At 41.5% G+C, this 19,460-nt stretch overlaps 1 protein-coding gene across 13 annotated transcripts in view; it reads left to right on the top strand.

The window, feature by feature from the left end:
* Positions 1-11,185: 11,185 nt before the first annotated feature.
* rbm47 (RNA binding motif protein 47) overlaps positions 11,186-19,460 on the top strand; it is a 40,619-nt gene continuing 32,344 nt past the window's right edge. For 3 of the 13 annotated variants that reach the window (XM_037761191.1, XM_037761216.1, XM_037761224.1), the window contains exon 1: positions 13,418-13,907. The gene's annotated coding sequence lies outside the window, so the exon portion shown is untranslated. Of the gene's footprint in view, positions 11,365-13,014; positions 13,195-13,417; positions 13,908-19,460 lie in introns of those variants that run through there. The other 10 variants (XM_037761103.1, XM_037761200.1, XM_037761209.1 and 7 more) reach the window with 8 other exon arrangements.

The raw sequence follows: 19,460 nt of genomic DNA on the forward strand, positions 1-19,460 counted from the left end.
GCATCATTGGGCAAAAATTCCATAATAACCTTTCAGCATATTGTAATTCAAGTGTTCTGAGAGATAACTAGACTTCTGCACCTCCTCATGGCTCTGTTTTCAGGCTTTAAAAACATCTAGACCGTGACGGGAGACTTTGACCAATCACAGGTCATTTCAGAGAGAGAGAGTATTCCTATTGGCTGTTCATTCAACGGAGGTAGCTGCCAATCACTCGTGCGCTCCGATGAAACGATCAAACTAGGCATCGCTGATCAAACATGAATCAATATTATGTTACTGTAATGCGTATTTCTCGCCTTCATATTCGATCAGCGCTGCCTAGTTTGACCTTTTTGATCAGAGTTCGTGAGTGATTGACAGCTGCTCAGAGATGGCAGGCTCCAGATCAGCTCTGATTGGTTGTTTTCTTCCGGTCTGTGAAATCCTGCAGATGCCATTAGGGCAGCTGTGGCTCAGAGGTGGAGCAGCTCGTCCACCAATCGGAAGGTCGGTGGATCCCCGGCTGCTCTGGTCACATGTCGATGTGTCCTTGAGCAAGACACTTAACCCCAAATTGCTCCCGAAGGCATAGCCATCGGTGTGCGAATGAGTATTTAGATTAGATCCTGATGAGCAAAGTTGGCACCTTAGCAGCCTCTGCCATCAGTGTATGAATGTGTGGGTGAATGGGTGAATGCTGACATGTAGTGTAAAGCACTTTGAGTGGTTGGAAGACTAGAAAAGCGCTATGTAAATGCAAGTCCATTTAGGCACATGATTTGTTTTCAGAATACCTGTCTCATGCATTACTGTCACGATATAGTGACCGTTTTATAAAATAACTTTTTTAAACATATTTCCTCAATTTCTACCCACTGCTGCATTAAGCGTTGTTTTCAGCTCCTTTACCTTCTCTGTTCGTAGACTGCTTCCAGCTGGAAAGCCCAATGAAATGCTGCTGTGGACTTTGGTGAAGTGGCGCTCGACATCTTTTACCGACTGACATGCTCGCACCGTAAATGAGGTAGGCTTGACACATTTGTGAATTTGACTGTATAGACATTTTAGGTTTACAGAGCGACTTTGTGTTATCAAATTTCTGTACATCTTTGAACCTTTAGCGAGCCACTCAGAAACGGGTAGGTAGCCAGCTCGCATTTCTTAGTTTTCTGAGCTACCCGTTGGAGACCCCTGCCTTAGTAATTACTGTATAATTCATTCATTCACTAAAAGGATCAAAGTGCAAGAAAAGCCTCTTAGAGTAAAAGTGAAAATGCAGCATTGGTTCCCACCATGTCATTACATCCCGCCTACACAAAGTAATTATATTAGCCAAGAATTGCATGAGAGAACTTGCTCTTCGTAGTTAACCTTTCACTCTTGCGAAATGTAACAAAGGTAATGTCATTGGCATGCCACAACAGTGTTGGCGGTTGCAACCTTTTCATTTCTTTTGAAATGTAGTTTAGTAGTAGGACTGTTATGCAGAGTACAAGTTGGTAAAGAACTTCTTCCCACTGTCCCTTTGAAGCTGTTAGTCTAAAATAAAAGCCTAAAAATTGGTTGTGCATCCTCCGTTTGACTCTCTCCACAGCCCAAAAAAAGGCTAAATCAGCTGTTATTTGTGACCTCTTGCTCTATATTGTTTTCCCCTTTTCTCATCTGAATAAAGCCGTTTTAGGACAAAAGCCCAAATAACCCTAAATCTAAGCTGGAAACAAAACACATTGTTAAGATAAGAGAGATAAGATAATCCTTTATTAGTTCCACAGCGGGGGAATTTGCATTACAGCAGCAAAGGGGACAGTGCAAAAAAACAAGAGGCATCAGCAAAAAACAAAATAAGATATAATAAATAAATAAGCAGGTAAACAATATAGTAAATAGATAAACAGTAAAAAAAAAACAATATATAAAAATCTAATAGTAAAAATATAGTAGTAGACAGACTGAATGAATGGTTGAGTTCATATTATTGCACATGAATGAATGAATGGATGAATGAATGAATGAATTGTCTAAAGTAGCAGTACAGTGTACACGAGTAAGACACTTGTACATGCAGTATGTTGCATGTTTTTCTATCCACTTCTATTTTAATTTCACTGTGGTGTTTTGCTGTCAATGCATGTATCAGCAGCTTAAATAATACGACTGGTTAACTCAGATATACATTTAAATTTTAATTAATTTTTACTTGTTTGAGATTCTGATATTTGTTTTATTAAATGGCAAACTTTTTTTTCCGATTATAATTCATTGGGAGTAACAACAGGTGTACAGAAACATACAAATAGAGCACAAATGTAAATGATTGTCCCTCCATATTTGGTATTTTTCCCCCAAAGCCCTCTCCCACCTAACCTTCACCCATTACTGATGCAAAAATATGAAGAACAAAAAACAAAGTTAAATAAATAAAATAAAAATAATAATAAAATAAGATAAAAAAAAAAAAAATAAGTAAAAATAAAATAAATAATAAAAAATAAAGTACACATTGACAGTAATGATAATTATAGGATAAATCCCAAACTACAGATAGAATAGGCTGATAAGCTTTACCATGTACAAATGGACAATTTAACTGTTATTGGTCATTTCTGTTTACATAAATAAAACTTTATGATGTCATACAATTTAGCTGATGGAGAGAAATACATTTCATATGCCACAAGTCCAAAAAGGCAAACTTTTAAATCAAGAAAATAGTTCCAATGATAATTAGCTACAACGGTTATATTAAAAATACTGGAATTTAATATGTTGAACTGAAATATTGTCCCATTCAAATTTTTTTTATGAAACTTGCAGTTGTATTCATGTGTTTTTCGTTGCATCTTTTCTTTTCTGACAATGAAAGGTATTTATCATTGAACGCTATTTTTTATTACTGAAAATAAAAAAAAAATGTCACTAGAAAATAGTTAAAAATAGTCTTTCATTCAGTTTTAATGGCCCAGGTTGAACATTGTTAAGACATTGAGCCATTTTCTAGTCGCTAATAGTCATTAAAAGTTATTATCTGGCCCGGGCTGTAAGAAAAGCACTTAAACTCAGTGAGCTTCTTCCTTTAACGGATGTCATAAATCAAAGCTGTGTGACGTCTGTATCAAAACAGCAGAGGGAGACATTTTAATGAGTTATGCCGGAGATACAGTGCAGCCTTATTCCTGCAGTGTGTGACCCATTTCAAAGCCACTTTCTGGCTTTTATTTGATTTGACTACTTGACGATTAAGAATGTATGAAGCTGACTCTTCATATCAGTCTTTCTGCTGCATGAACAGAGTGCAGACTAAACTCAGCAGATGAACCCAGTATTTAGGCTAAATCAGTAGTGTTGGACCATGAAGGATGAACACAAAGTTGATTTTGGTAGTTGAGTAGTGCTCGGTAAGCTACAGGAAAAGCAGGAGGGGGTTCATCAGTGTGTGGAAAAACCTCAGTGAGCTTTTTTTTGGGGGCCAAATGAGCCTCACGTCTCTGCGGGTGAGAGTACAGCTGGAGAGATTATCCCATCCAACACGCGTCATCAATGTCGCCTCACAACAGGCCTCCAGTTGCTCCGTACGTGTTGTGTTTGTGTGTGTGGGTGTGTTTGTGTGTGTGTGTAACGGCGTATTCAATAATCGGCCCGGTTGGAGACGGCGGGTCGTGCGGCCATAAGCCGACCTGGAATTTTCTCAATAAAGGTCTAATCTTTACGGGAAGCTGTACAGCACTGGAAGCAGTTTCTTCTCTCTTTTTAATCAATTTACCGTCACACATTCACACCAGTGTTGTTCAATCACATTCAGTGTTTACACTTTTCTTTAAAGGTCCTCTATAGGATATCCAGAGCATTAATATAGCAGCAAGCAACGACTATGTGAAGATATAGAGGAGTAATGTCTACCTGAGCAGAGAATGAAGTCTTCTCTGTGCTTTGTTGACATAGCCGGGCCGGCTGTGCGTGCTTTTGGTGCATGTTCCTGCATGTGAGCGTGTCACACTGTTTGGCTCACGGCCACTGCTCTGCAATGCTCTCCTACAGCCGTTACAGCTGATAACGGCGTCGAGGCCGACGACCGTGTCGCAGTAAACATGGTTAGCTCTGTCAGCACTGTTGCCGCAGTTTCCACTGTTAGCGCCATTAGCTGTGAGCTGCCGGCTCATCCGTCACCGTGTTGAAAGCCGTGTGAAGCCAATAGAAATGCTCCCAATCTCGCATTTAGCATCATGGGTGATCTTGAGTTGATCTACTGCAAAAAATAAAGGCTCAGGTATCCTGCACTATGTGGTCAAAAGTATGTGGACATCCAGTTGCTACACCCATATGTGATTGTTGAACTTCTCATAACCGCCTCCACTCTTCTGGGAAGATTTTCCACAAGAGTTTGGAAGCTGGATGCAGAGATTGGCTCCCATTTGGCCACAAGAGCATTAGGCTGCATCCACACCAGATCAGACGTTATGTGGCGACTTGCCGCTGGGTTGTGCGACGATGTGGGAGAGTCAATTAATGGCCCATTGACTGTATGACGATTACTGTCTTTTGTTCCCTTGTGGCTCGGTTGTACAGCTCTGGATTGCCGGTTACGTGATTGGCCACATCGGGTTGCGTTTCGCCAAAAATTGATTCTCTTTCTACTTTTCCGCTTCAGGCTGCTTTGTTTTTACTCAGCACCCCCTGCGGCCGCCACAGCCGCAACCCAAACGCACTACCACTAAATGAAAGGGAGGATTTGCATTTTCACCATACAGCTGGATATGGTCTGAATGCAGCATTAGTGAGGTTGGGCGATAAGGACTAGCTCACAGTCGGGGGTATCACTTCATCGAAAAGGTGTTGGTTGTCAGACCAGTCAAGTTCTTCCACACCAAACTGGTAAAACTGTTTTCCAACAGGAAAGGGCCGTCCTCAAACTGTTGCCACAAAGTTGGAAACACGCTATTTAGATGCATATCATATAATAACTTACTATAACTTACTATAACTTTATAAAATCAATTACTATTAGGATTCCATAGACTGAAACTGATTAAGGCTAATTTGTGCTGGAAGTGCAGAATGGAAGTGAGACCTTTCCTACACTGTATATGGAAATGTACTTAATGAGACGTTTCTGGCTCAAAGTTATAACTAAGAACATCTTGTCCAAACCCTGGAAAACAGCCCCGTGCAGACCAAAAGGTACTGGCACACAAAAGTATGTGGACAAGGTGTACGCGTACTTTTGGCCACGTAGTGTATTTATTGAGGCTGTGTGTGTGTGTGTGTGTGTCGAGGTTGAGTTTGATCTCTCACTCATCAAGACCCAATTATAGTCTATTAGACCCACATCTTACTCTCTCACACACACACACACTTCCACACATATAAGGCTTTAACTATTGTGTCAAAGTGGAGAAAGCTGCTTTTGTAGAACAAGTACAAGGTCAGAACATGACAAGAAACGCGCTACATCACAGCCAAACGTGTAAGTGATCTTATTTGTGTAACATGAGAGAGAGACACCAGGAGATTAAAAACAACAGGATCCACAGCAAGGCCACAGACCACCGAGCCGACACACGTCACCTGAGACAATTTGACATCATAAATCCAGCAGATACAATAGTAATACGATCCAAGTTTTCCTCCTTTCTCAGTTGTCCTTGCAGTGTGTGTGATGGCTTGATCGGGCCCACTTGTCGCAGGTGAATAGATACACTTTGCCTCCTCTCTTTGTGTGTCATTGTCGGGCGTTTGGAGCACCAGCGGAGTGTTTTCCTGGGAATCTCTGCGCTCCGTGTCTCAGGTCTCTTCCGTCTATTGTGTAGCAACGAGGGCAGGGTCTGAGCTGCTTATTGTGGGAAGACTTTGCTTTTGTTTACACCCTGTGAAAAGGCTGCATGTCTGCAAGTCTCTGTGTGTGTGTGTGTGTATGTAAACTAAAAGTTCATGAAGCCATCATTAAAGGATCATTTCAGTTTATTACAAATGAAAGAAGTTTATTAGGGGTTTTTGAGGGGTCCTTATTTATGTTATTTATACTTATTTCAGGCCTCATTTATAGTTTTCATAATTTCTCTAACTATGAAAGGAATTGTTCAGTATTTTGGAAAATACACTTTTTCACTATTTTATAGAGAGGTATGAGAAGATCGATGGGGAGATGTTTAGCTTAGCATCAGGGCTGGGCAATATGACGATATATATTGTCAAAATGATATAAAAATGTATCTATCGTATATATTTTTCTATATCGTTTCTATCTTTAATATAGGCTAGGCCTCTATTTATTTATTTTTTCTCTATAATTTCACTTAAAACTGTTATGATCATTTGGCACTCAAGTTCTTAAAATGAGAAAATACTTTTCATTAGTCAAGTATTTAATTCACACAGGAGTATACAGAAATAGGCTCATTTTATTATTATTAGGTTATTTCATATAGACTATTTATCTATTAATCAATTACCAGAAAACATATATTGTGATATATACCGTTATTGAGATGACCTATAACGTGATAGAAGATTTTGGCCATATCGCCCAGCCCTACTTAGCATAACGACTGGAAACGGCTGGCCTGGCCAGCTTTGGCTATAATTTCTGTAACTATTAAAGGAATAGTTTGACATTTTGGAAAATACGCTCATTTGCTTTTTTGCCAGGGGGATTGATAGCACTCTGGAGTCTTGTCGTTATCGTGAGGTTGACAGGCAACAAGAGAAGTTACTGCACCAGACAAAGAAATAGTTCGGCACATAACCTTCTGTAAAACCGCAATTTATCACTTTTACACTTCCATTCTTTGTTTGGATTAAATAAATGATATTCAGCATGTTTAAAGGTGCTGGTTGTCAGATTTTTAAAAACTTTTGAACAGAGTTATGCTAGCTGTTTCCCCCTGTTTCCAGTCTTTATGCTAAGCTAAGCTAAGTGGTATTATTGACCTTCTCATCTAACTCTTGGCAAGTAAACGAATAAGCTTATTTCCCAAAATGTCAAACTATTCCTTTAATAGCTTTACACTCACCAAATTAATTGCTGAGCTCCCGGATAGCGGCAACATCGCTCAAGGGATGTCTGATGGCCAACGGAAAAATGATTACCCAAACTGTGCGTTGTAAACATCCAGCGCAGGTTACAGATGGACTTTGTAGTTACAGTAAACTTTGACCTAATAATAGTTGTCACACACACAGTTTTCCTCTGCAATCAGGGATTATTACTGACATTCCTGCTGAGCTCATTTTTCTGTTTTACCAACAAATAAAGCGGCTTGGCTGTGGCGATGATGCCATGTTTCCAGATCTCTGCAGTTACTTTGGTGAGTACAGTGTTATCATGATCAATAGAAACAATGGCCTTGACTACAAAATAGTTGTAATAAACCAGAATTATCCTTTAAAGGGACTGTTTGTAACTTCTTACACGTATAAATCAATCCGAGTCGGTGTCCCATGCGCGCTCGCATGAGGCTACTCTGTTCAGACAGACTCCAACACAAACTACACGGAAGCACCAAAACCGCAAAGTTATATCTAGTGAAGCCTGTTTTGCAAAACAGTGTTGTCCGCGGTCGGAGGAAGCGGGGGAGACCGTAGCTTTGGTCTCCAGGGCCGGAGTCTCTGCTGTACTCTGATCCTCTGCCTGCTTGCCTTCAGTCACACACCGCGCTCGTTCTCGCTATTTCGCTCTCACGTGCATGCGCGCACACTACACACTGCAGAAGAGTTAGTTTAGCTCTGAGAATATCTAGTGAATGTACAGTGGACGTTTGTGCAGAAATAAATGCTGCAGCTCCTCCAGACCAACAGAGGTTTCCCTTGTCTTGTGAAGTGACGGGGCTCCGCAGCGAGAAACATTATCGTCTCCGACCGGGTGCCGGTGTCTCCCTGTTCCCTCTGGCCGCGGTCGGGAGGCTGATGCAGGAAAAGCCAACACTAGGATCAGCATTGATTCATGGAGAGACCTTCGTCTGGTCAGCTAACATTACTGCCAAGCAGCTGAAATATAGAGTGATATTGTGGTTTTAGCTGACGTGTGTCGCCTCACTGTGTTGAGCAATGCTCGTTCATGTCTATTTAGAGCGAACACAAGCGCGAGCCCGACGCTGACTTTCGTTGACTTAACGGCCACAAGTGTCGCTGTTAATAAGCATTTCTGATTCTTACAAACAGTCTCTTTAAATCTGTCATGTTTACGGATGCAACATAGGATTTCCCATTCATTTATTATTTAATAATTGAATGTAGAATAGTCAGCTAAGCTAAGCTTTACTGCTTATTTTCACCAACAAACCAAAGCAAATTCCTAGTGTATACCTGATACACCTGGCAATAAACAAGATTCTGATTCTGATTCTAAGCTAATTTAATTACTATTCTTCATGTTGTGTTTACCTTTAAGGCCTCCAAAATTACCAAACAATGTTTCTCAGTAACTTGATATGAAAATCTTAACACTTTTCCCTCCTTGTGAACTGTGTATCTTTATTGGTGAACTCATGTTGAGTCAGGAGTTGTATACAGAAACTCCAACCAATAAAACAATCATAAATGTTCGAACAATCCTGCCCCTCCCATCAAATAAAATGATCTTTATCTCTACAACTGATACCAAACTGGTTTGTGAATGATCCCTCCCTGCATTATTCCATGACCCAACATGTTGTTTCAACAGTTAAACAAAGTGTAATACTGTAAAAAGATTCTCTCTTAGTATTAAGAAGTCCAATGGCAAGGTTTATGTATCAACTCAAAAACTACATGCAAGCTGTGGACAAAGTACTTTTAACACCTGTGCAATGTAATGGAATATAAAATAAACAAACATCTTGTTGTTGACAAGTGACTGGGACCACACTGTGACTGCAGGCTTATATTATATATTATATTATACTGAACCAATGATACAGACTAAATACATATCCAATAAACATCTCACATTACTGGTGCAATGTTTTTATTGAACCATTGCACCAGATGTTAAAGGACCACGCGAGGGTTCAGGCAAGTCCCATATTGATATTTTACACTGCTGATAACTGTTGCCTTAATCTTTGAGATGCTTCCATTCATCGCATGTCAAAGTTATTATACTGTCTGTGGTAATTTAGTAGTTAACGCAGATGACTTTCAAAAGCATGCGCTGTATAAACCTGCAACAATAATGGGACTTAAAGACACGGTCTTCACTGTGATGGATTACCTAATTTGAACAAGTCTCTGCAAGTGGATTTTCATACTGTGAGACAATTATTGGGTTATAAATGGTTGAGAAACACAGTTGGCAATCTAAGGGCGTTTTCACAAGCCAACATTTAGTCCGTTTTAATCCAACTCTGGTTCGTTTGGGCAGTCTGGTGCAGACCAAAACAACCCGACCGATGGCACACTTACGAGAAGCGGTCTCGGACCGTTTCCAACCTAACCAAAACGTCAGGCAGCCTGTGTGAACATTTCTTGAAATGGACACAGGTAAACAACAAGTTAACATGAGTGATGAGAGAACTGATGGACAGATGTTTGCTTGACATCTGGGTCGAAGAGAATATACAGAATATGCTCAATAAAGTCCACAAAGTGGACAATAGTGACGTTTATAAAGTCATAAACTTGAGGAGAAGAGATTTGTCGATCAGTGCTAAGTCAAATTGAAAACACTTTGACGGCATCAAGGTCCGTGATTCCCTTCATAGAAGCGGCAGCTCTCGAGACGAAAAAGATAAATTTTGCCCGTACCCACCCTCAGTGACTTATTTTTTTTTAATTTGGTTCGCTTTGATCTGTGCACTGTAAAACCGAACCAGACTAAATAGAAACCAAAAGTATCAGTTTCACTCTGATTTGAACTAGACAAATAGACTATGGCTTGTGAAAGCGTCTTAAAACACTTTAGTATACCTTTTGTCAGCAGTAAAATGACTGAATGTGAAAGTAAATGAGCTAAAATATAGAAAAACAGTGAGTATTGTTGTCCTGCACGTGTAAATAGCCTACTCCATAATTAAGTAATGATGATTAAACACTAATAATTCACTGCTTCTTCCTGTGATAACAAAGTAAGGAAAGATCTGTGAAACTTTTTCCAAGGTCAGCTGTGAACTCTGCAGCCTATTGTAACAGTACAGATATTAAATATAGATATTAAAACTTAACTCAGTATTATAAATGCTTCTGTATTTGCTAGGGCTGTCAATCGATTAAGATATTTAATCTCAATTAATCGCATGATTGTCCATAGTTAATCGTGATTAATCGCAAATTAATCGCACAGTTTTTATCTGTTCAAAATGTATTTAATACTCTTATCAACATGGGAGTGAGCAAATATGCTTGCTTTATGCAAATGTATGTATATATTTATTATTGGAAATGAATTAACAACACAAAACAATGATAAATGTCCTGAAACCCTAACAGGTACTGCATTTAGCATAAAAGAATATGCTCAAATGATAACATAGCAAACTGCAGCCCAACAGTCAACAGCTGTCAGTGTGTCAGTGTGTTGACTTGACTATGACTTGCCCCAAACTGCATGTGATTATCATAAAGTGGGCATGTCTGTAAAGGGGAGACTCGTGGGTACCCATAGAACCCATTTTCATTCACATATCTGGAGGTCAGAGATCAAGGCACCCCTTTGAAAATGGCCACGCCAGTTTTTCGTCGCCAAAATGTAGTGTAATTTTGGAGCGTTATTTAACCTCCTTCCTGACAAGCTAGTATGACATGGTTGGTACCAATGGATTCTTTAGGTTTTTCTAGTTTCATATGATACCATACCATATCATCAGCTTTAAAACTGAGCCCACTACAAGGTCAAAATTGTTGCGTTAAAGAAATTAGTGGCGTTACAACAAATTTGAGTTAATTATTATGCGTTAACTTTGACAGCCCTAGTATTTGCTCACTTTATTCAGGGCCTGTGAGATGTGTTAAGTAAGCATTAAAGTGTTGAGCAACAAGTCCAACGGCTCCGGCCTCCTCCTCCTCCTCGCCCGGAGTTCAGCTGCTGTGTTGAAACGTTATTTCTCCCTGTGAGCACGTCTGACTCAATCTCAGTTTCCTATACACACACACACTCGCAAGTTCCCTACTGTGTGTGTGTGTGTGTGTGCAGTGTGTGCGGGGATTTTATCTGAATGTATGCATGTGTGTTAGTGTGTGTGTGTGTTGTTACTCTAAACAGAAATCCAGCTTCCTCACTTCTCTCTTCTGTCGTCAGTCTGTCAGTTGGCTGAACACGGGTGTTACTGTTCAATACAGCTCTCTCCCTCTCTTTCTCTCTCTTAGTCTCCATGACAACTGGCTGTCACGAAGACGTCGCACTCACCACGCACCTGAGATCGGGAAGAAGGAAGTGTCTGGCTCCGCCCACGCCAGATTCTGCAAAGAATCCAGGTAGGCAAACAAGAGGACAACACACAGACTGTGTTGAATGAGAGGGTGAATGCTGGAGGTCTTGTAGTGTTGAAACCGCTCTACATGATCAAACAAGTATGATATTGTCCAAAAAGAAAGAGAATTAAAGCTGCAAGCAGCGATGAACGGGCCCTCGCCCCTTGCGCATCGGGGATGCTGGCGGGATGCCGACCGACACGGCCGGGCACCGTGAAGCCGAAACTCTGACGAGCGCCGCGACGCCTGCTGCAAGGCTCTACGACAAGCGGTTCACGAGTTAGAAGGGGGGCGTGGCTAATGTGTAGGGGGCGGGCATAACCTTCACCAATGAAACAGGCACTCTCTGCTGAGTGATATGACACCTCCCACAAGACTCTACGACAAACGGTTCATGAGTTATGAAAGGGGGCGGGGCTAACGTCTTGGGGCGGGGCTATGAGTATATTTTTTCATATACATGTCATCAGTACTGGACCACCATCATACCTGAGAGATTTGGGGCAGATCGGACTATGTACAGTTGAGTTACAATAACTGCCTGTTTCATGGCGAATGGCTCAAAATGGCCGCCACGCTACGGTCCGGTCGTTAAGTGAACACTCATCATTTTAATAACTTTTCATCTTCAAGGTCTTAAGATGGTCCTGACCAAATTTCAAGTCGATCAGATCAAATCTGTAGGAGGAGTTCGTTAAAGTACGCGGCCTATAAAACGCTAAAAATGACATGAAATCCAATATGGCCGACTTCTGGGTGGGCGGAGCTAATGAAATCCAATGAGGAATATGTTTCAAATGATGAGTGGGATATGCATACCAAATTTCATGAATATCGGATCAACTTTAGATTTCGACGCGTTAGGGGGCGCTATAGAGCCCGCTGGCGACGCCCGTTCCCAATCACTACAGAACATTGCAATTTTCGCCACTCCCGACGCATGTTCCAATTTTGGTGAGTTTTGGGGATGGCTAAGGTCGTCAAAAACGCGTTCTTGCAGCAGAAAAATAATAATACCGACAAAAACAATAGGTACACCGTTGGGTCCTGGCACTTTCGTGCTCGGGCCCTAATAAAGAGTTTGTGTGGGGACGGAGAGAGAGGGGAAGAAATATAAAGGAGAAGAATAAAAAAACAGCCATTGAACCAGTGGTGTTTGGGTTATCCTCCACTGTTTTGCTTTCAGTTCACATTTCAGTTTCATGCTGACAGTTAAACACAAGAAATACGAGTGAGTTGTTATTACTGAGAGCTGTCATTACAGAGGGATCTACACGCGTCAGGGGAGTGAACAGCATAACATAAAGACAGTGTGTCATCATGACGTCAGGGGCGCATGCATTTGTGAATGAGCGAAAGGTTGGTCTGTATGTGATCATCACTAATAAGCATGCGGTGGATGGGGAATGATCATGCGGTGTGTGTGTGTGTGTGTGTGTGTGAGGTTTTTAACTAGGTGTGCAGGGAACTCCTTTAGAGGAATGCTGCTCTGGCTGAAATGATTCAGGTTTGGGAGCGCGCACACACGCACACACATGCACTAACACAGAGATTGGCCAGAGCAACAGGAGGATAGCATTTCCCATCCGGAATGATAGGAGGGAGGGAGGGAGGGAGGGAGGTGTGTTGGGGGTTTGGGCAGTCAGATTCAGGTTTGGTGAGTTTTAGGAGGAGGCAGTGTGTACACCGTACACATGATCGAGAGAGGGACGGACGCAGAGAATGATTTCTGAGATGAAAAGAGACGGAAGAGGAGACTAAAGTCGGCGAGCAGCACCTTCACTTAACATCATGCAACACTTGACGTGAGCGACGCGTCAGTTATGGTGTGCTGTAAGGAAGATCTATTTGTGTTTGTGTGGAGAGGGTACTCTCTGATGAGTTTCCTGGGATCATTAGCGTGTTCTGAACTTTTTCCTTTCTTTTCTCCTCCCTCCCTCCCTCCCTCGCTTTTGCCTCTCTCCCTCCTCGCTTCTGAGGAATGTGGGGCTTATGTCAGTGAGAGTCAGGTACAGACTCACTAATTACCACTGCCATTCCTCCCTCCATCTCTCCTCCCTCCCTCCCTCCCTCCCTCCCTCTTTCCTTCAACTCCGCCACCTTCAGCGCTCCCTCTCTCTCTCCTCCACCACTTTGGAGACCTTGTGCGCTCCCACCCCTCTCTCGTCTCCTGCTGTTGCGTCTACAAGCGCTGTCGTGACTGGAGCAGAGGAGAGGGCAAACTGAGAGGATCTGAGTCAGAATCCGAAAAAACACCAAAAGGAGAACAGAAACTCTGACTTGTCCTCGTCTCCCTCTCTCTCTCAGTGTGTGTGTGTTTGTCAGATGTGTCTGAGATCTCTTCTGATTGTGCTTTGGGCGACCTGTCATTGAAGACAGGAGGCGCCTTGACAGTGAACGAGAGGCCGGAGAGAATCTGACAGACGGTACAAAGGAGGAGAGGAAGAGGACGGGAGGATGAGAAAGTGACAAGCTGGATCGTTGCTTTTGAACGGTGACAGAAGAAACTACGACGACGCCGTGACTACCAGCCCATCATCCTACAGGTTAGTCAGGAACTCATCATGTGTCTCTTTTAGTTTCCTTTCTGTCTCTTTCTCATTTTAATCTTTAAAAAGTTTGCCTGTTAAGTTAAGTGACATGGTGTGTTTTCTCACCTGGAGGACACACGCACACGCACACACACACACACGCACACGCACACGCACGCACACACACACACACACACACACACACACACACACACACACACGCACACACACACGCACACACACACACGCACACACACATGCACACAGTGGGTATCTGGAAGGACATTTCTTCAGCTGGTCCAGTGTTCACACTGACCCAGCTGACTGCTATAACCTTCACTACAAGGTTATGGGACATGGACTCGATGTTTATTTGTGTGGGGATGTGTGTGTGTGTGTGTGTGTGTGTGTGTGTGTGTGATCAGTTGCTGTCTTGTCGAGTCGTCCTGCGTGTGTGCGTGTGTGTTTTTTTCACAAACTGGTTGAGCAGGGCGCCAGTCAGCCTTGGGTGTCCTGTTGTTGTGCCAACGAGATTTTGTTGTGTGAGCGACGGGCATATACGTGTGTGAGTGCGTGTGCAATGTACATATACTGTGCATTTGTGTGCAGTTACAGTATTTGTGTGTGTGTGTGTGTGTGTGTGTGTAAAAGAGCAGCCTTAGGCTCGATTAAATTTGATCTAATAACCTCATAGATTTCGTAAACTAAACTGTCACTACAGTACGGAGATTTGTCAAGTATTTAATACTCTTATCAACATGGGAGTGGGCAAATATGCTGCTTTATGCAAACGTATGTATATATTTATTATTGGAAATCAATTACCAACACAAAACAATGACAAATATTGTCCAGAAACCCTCACAGGTACTGCATTTAACATAAAAAATATGTTCAAATTATAACATGGCAAACTGCAGCCCAACAGGCAACAACAGATGTCAGTGTGTCAGTGTGCTGACTTGACTATGACTTGCCTCAAACTGCATGTGATTATCATAAAGTGGGCATGTCTGTAAAGGGGAGACTCGTGGGTACCCATTTTCTTTCACATATCTTGAGGTCAGAGGTCAAGGGACCCGTTTGAAAATGGCCATGCTAGTTTTTCCTCTTCAAATTTTAGCCTAGGTTTGGAGCGTTATTTAACCTCTTTCACGACAAGCTAGTATGACGAGGTTGGTACCAATGGATTCCTTAGGCTTTCTAGTTTCATATAATCTTCACTACCTTTAAATCTGAGCCCGCTACAAACTAAAAATCACAACTTGCGTTAAACAGATGTGTGCCGTTAAAACAAATTTGTGTGTTAAGGCGTTATTATTGAGTTAACTTTGACAGCCCTAGTAAAATCGCAAAAATTATCAACAAACAAAATGATTTATACACAAAAAAAATGAAGGATTCAAATTTCTTAAAATCAAATAAATTTGCAAACCTTTAAAAATACAAAAAAAAATGTGACGCTGAAATGAGAAGTGAAGGGAAACAGAATAATTAGTATATCTTTTGCTGAGGGTCTAATTCTAGTAGATGATGCTGATCGCTTAGAGCTGCTGTCAAGATATAAGTTTCACTTACTAACTTACTGTTTCCTGAGAAGATGAAGGACAGGGAGTTGCAGAGTAACACCTATAATTCACTCCTTTATGTGTGTGTCCGCCATCTCAATGGACGTCTGGTTCCCTTTTGAATAGTGTAAATACCTCCACATGTTTAAGGTGTGTAAAAGGTGTGTGTGTGCTAAAGTGCTGGTCAGACCAGATGAAGTGATGACACATGGTTTGTTCAAACTGCCTCATGCAAAACCAAAAATAGATTAACCAGTTACATGGTTATGATAGATACTCAAATGGGCCTGTCTGTCTGTCTATCTGTCTGTCTGTCTGCCTGTCTGTCTCTCAGACAGTGGCTGTGAGCTCATTACTGATTGTGTAAGAAGGGTTCAAGAGGTGAACCATTTTTCTGTATGATACTTATCTCTCAACCGACTGTATCACATTCCACAATTGCAAAAAGGGACAAACAGTCACCCAAGACAGGAATTTATATCTACACGTTTTTTTCCAAGCGTGACCTTTGTGGTATCGTGTTTGGGCCCGCTCTTGTTCAGGAAGACAGCCAACAGAAGAATAAAAAGATCTCTTTTGTTATTTTACCCAGACAAAGGATTTTTTTTTTAAAGCAGGAAGCTGATGGGAAATTATTATTCAGCAAACCTCAAGTATAAGGAAGAGAAACAGCTTAAACAGCTCAACACGTACACACATAGTATATAGTCGTGTCACATGACTGTCACATGATCATCTCATGCTCATGATGGGGAAGCACAGATTCAGTTCAGTGTGTGTGTGTGTGTGACAAAGCCATAATCCACCAACTAAAGCAGAATCTAAAGGTGCAGAGTAAAGAGAGAGAGAGGGGGGAACCTGTTAGCTCTATTGTGTTGTTTATGAAACACCTGTAACAAGATCTGATCACCTTCTCTCTCCTCTCTCTCCTCTCTCCCCTCTCTCTTTCTGCTTGTCACAAACACACATACCTTGAAAGCACAATGGCCACATTCTTCCCCTCTTTCGGCCCGTCCACCTCCCTCTTTAGCTCCCCTCCGATCGGGCCAATCGCTGAACGGCAGCGAGATGAGGGGGAAGTCGAAAAACAGGTGGAAATTAGAGTGTCACATACAGGTAGAAATAAGAAGAGGAGCCGTTCAATACAGGAAGTGAAAGATAGTTTTTAATATGCTCAATTTTTTCACGAGAGGCAAAAGGAACACTTAAAAGGCTTGGACCATGAGATACTCTGGACTGCAAGTCATTTCAAATTTGGTGCTCTTTTGCAGGCAGCAAAGATAAAAAAAAAAAAAAAGTATTGTAGATGAGCAGCAAGATAGAAGGAAGTTGTAACAAAGTACCGTAGAAGAAAGAATATTGAAATAAAAACAACAACTCCAGAGAACAACGTAACCAGGATCTGGTGTTAAAGGGTTTACAATTACTTAAAAACTTAAAAAATCTGAAACTTTATTACAATCAACATAAAGATACAGCTACATACATGAAATCTGAACTCTACATTTAACCCATCCTAAGCATTTAGGAGCAGTGGGCTGCTGTAAACCGCCCGGGGAGCAACTTTGGGTTCAGTGTCTCACTCAAGGACACTTTGACATGAGGATAGTAGCCGGTGATCGAACCACCAACCTTGTGGTTCAAGGACGACCCGCTCTACAAGGGATGTCATAAGAACCGATACTTCAGGACCAATTTCATGCCGAAATTCTGAAAACGTGAAGGTACCCGTTTTTCTGCAGTACTGCAGGTACCAGCTGCTAACAGCTAACGTTAACTAGCTCACATCCAGCCAACTTCAGCACGGGAGGTGCCATTGATTTACATTATGATGTGTTCAGGCTCTATTCAATAAAACAATGAGTATTAGGCGAAGGTAAATTCTAACGTTACCATGCCGTGTTCAAATGTAATGAAACTTGAATAAATACAGTTCTTTGAGCGTATTTTCACAGCAATATAAAATAGATAATAGAGAGGGAACTATGACCTGTTTAACTTCCTAACATATACCAGTATACAAACAGTATTAAAGGAATGGATTTTGAAATACATGGGATTTATTGTTTTACTTTTGTTTCTTACCGTGGTATCGAGAATCATGGCATTTCACTGGTATTGGTATCGACTACTAAATTTCTGGTATTGTGACATCCCTACGTTCTACCCCTGAGCCACAGACGCCCCCCAAAACTCTCCATCTCTATCACCTTCAAATTAAACGTCAAAAATGTGTTTGTCCATGCCCTCCAGAACAACATATCAGTTTTTTTTTTTTAATCTGACATCTCTATCTACAGGATGACATCCTTTGTCAGCGCTTTCCAAAAATATTTAATTATTACAAGAAAAAAAAATCCACTTTATTATCTAAAAACTTGTTGGTTATGGTTTGGTTAGGAAGTGAATGATGCTCTTGTTTTGTTGGAGGACAGTCTCATCTCTTTGGGTATCAAGCCGTGCCTTTTTGGTTTAATTTGTAAGTCCTCCATAACCGTTAAAAATGACCTTTACAGATATTATTCATATTATTGTTGTCTGATCTGCCATTTTTATGCTGAAGGTTTGGTTAAGTTTAGGCAAAAAACAGCTGACAGCATCGACTGTTGGTAGGAAACGGAGATACTGTGTCAAAGTCATACACTTTGTTAACTAAACCACCAACCTCATGTCTTTATGTCGGTATGACAATGTCACGGGTTATTATTAACGCACCACAAGACCACAAGAGGTCCTCATTAGGTAAATGCAAGCATAGGTTGTTTTGAAAAGATGACCAATGCTGTTGGTTTTCTGTTGAGGACAGTCTTTAGTTTGTTCAGGTCTTTCATTATTACTGTTTTAATGTAATTTCTTGGAGACAGAGTTGGACCGACCTCACTCTAAACCGCTGTCATTGGGACTATTTCTTCACTTGAAACTGGTCTAAGCGATTATCCAAAGTAACAGGAGATTATAAAAGGTCATCTTTTATTCACCTCCATTGTATTGGGGAGGAGGCAGATATTTCAAAAGCTGGATATATGAAACCAAAACTACCTGCATGGTTCGACACCACCAGACCAAACATGATTTTTATCTAATTGGAGTGATCCGATGAGCTGAGACGTTGTGCAACCGCCTCTCTTCTGAGAACGTGGCAGGAACGATGCAGACTGTTGAGTGTGTAAACAGGTGACATCCACTCACTGTGAAGGCTGGATCAACACTCCTCCTCCTCCTCCCCCCCTCTCTCCCTCCACCCCCGCCTTGTGCCGCTCAACCTTTGACCCCTGCGTAACCCCTCCACCCCCCTCCTGTGTGGTGACACTGCTGAACCCTCCATCCTCACCTCCCTCCTTCCCTCCTCTGTCCTTCAACCTGCTCGTACGCTAATGCTGTTATTATGCTTCATTTCACTGCTAGTTTCTTCCTCCTCCTTTTGCCTTCTTCAGCTGGATGGAGTTTTTTAGGGTTAGATCGAGTGAGGGCATATTGAAGTCTGTCTTAAAACAATACTCATATGCTCATATGTGCATTAAAAGCATTATTGATTGCTGTAATAGTTCCTCTTGTCCAGATTCAGATTCAGATTCAGACAACTTTATGTATCCCAGAAGGGCAATTTAGTTTTACAATCTACCCAGACCATACACAAACTCACAGACACACAGACAGCAGCAGTCACCAGTATGTCAGAGACAATAGATGTGTGGCCATGTGCATACTGACTCACACGACGACCAGGCAAAGAATAAAAATTCACATGGTAATAGAATAAATAACTAAATGATAAAAAGATTTAACGCATTGCACTTACATTACTACATTCAATGAATGTATAGGCCTACCAGCCATGTGAAGAAAAACAGACATTGGCGTAACCCAACTGGCTGTGAAGAGATCCTTTCCTAATGGCATACAAGCCAAACCCTCCCAATTTTCCCCGGGAGACTTTCTCTTGATTTATGGCAAATTTGTACACCTTTTTTTCCTTTTCGTTATCTCAACCTGTTCCTGG

This window comes from Sebastes umbrosus, chromosome 3, assembly GCF_015220745.1.
Source record: "Sebastes umbrosus isolate fSebUmb1 chromosome 3, fSebUmb1.pri, whole genome shotgun sequence".
NCBI lineage: Eukaryota > Metazoa > Chordata > Actinopteri > Perciformes > Sebastidae > Sebastes > Sebastes umbrosus.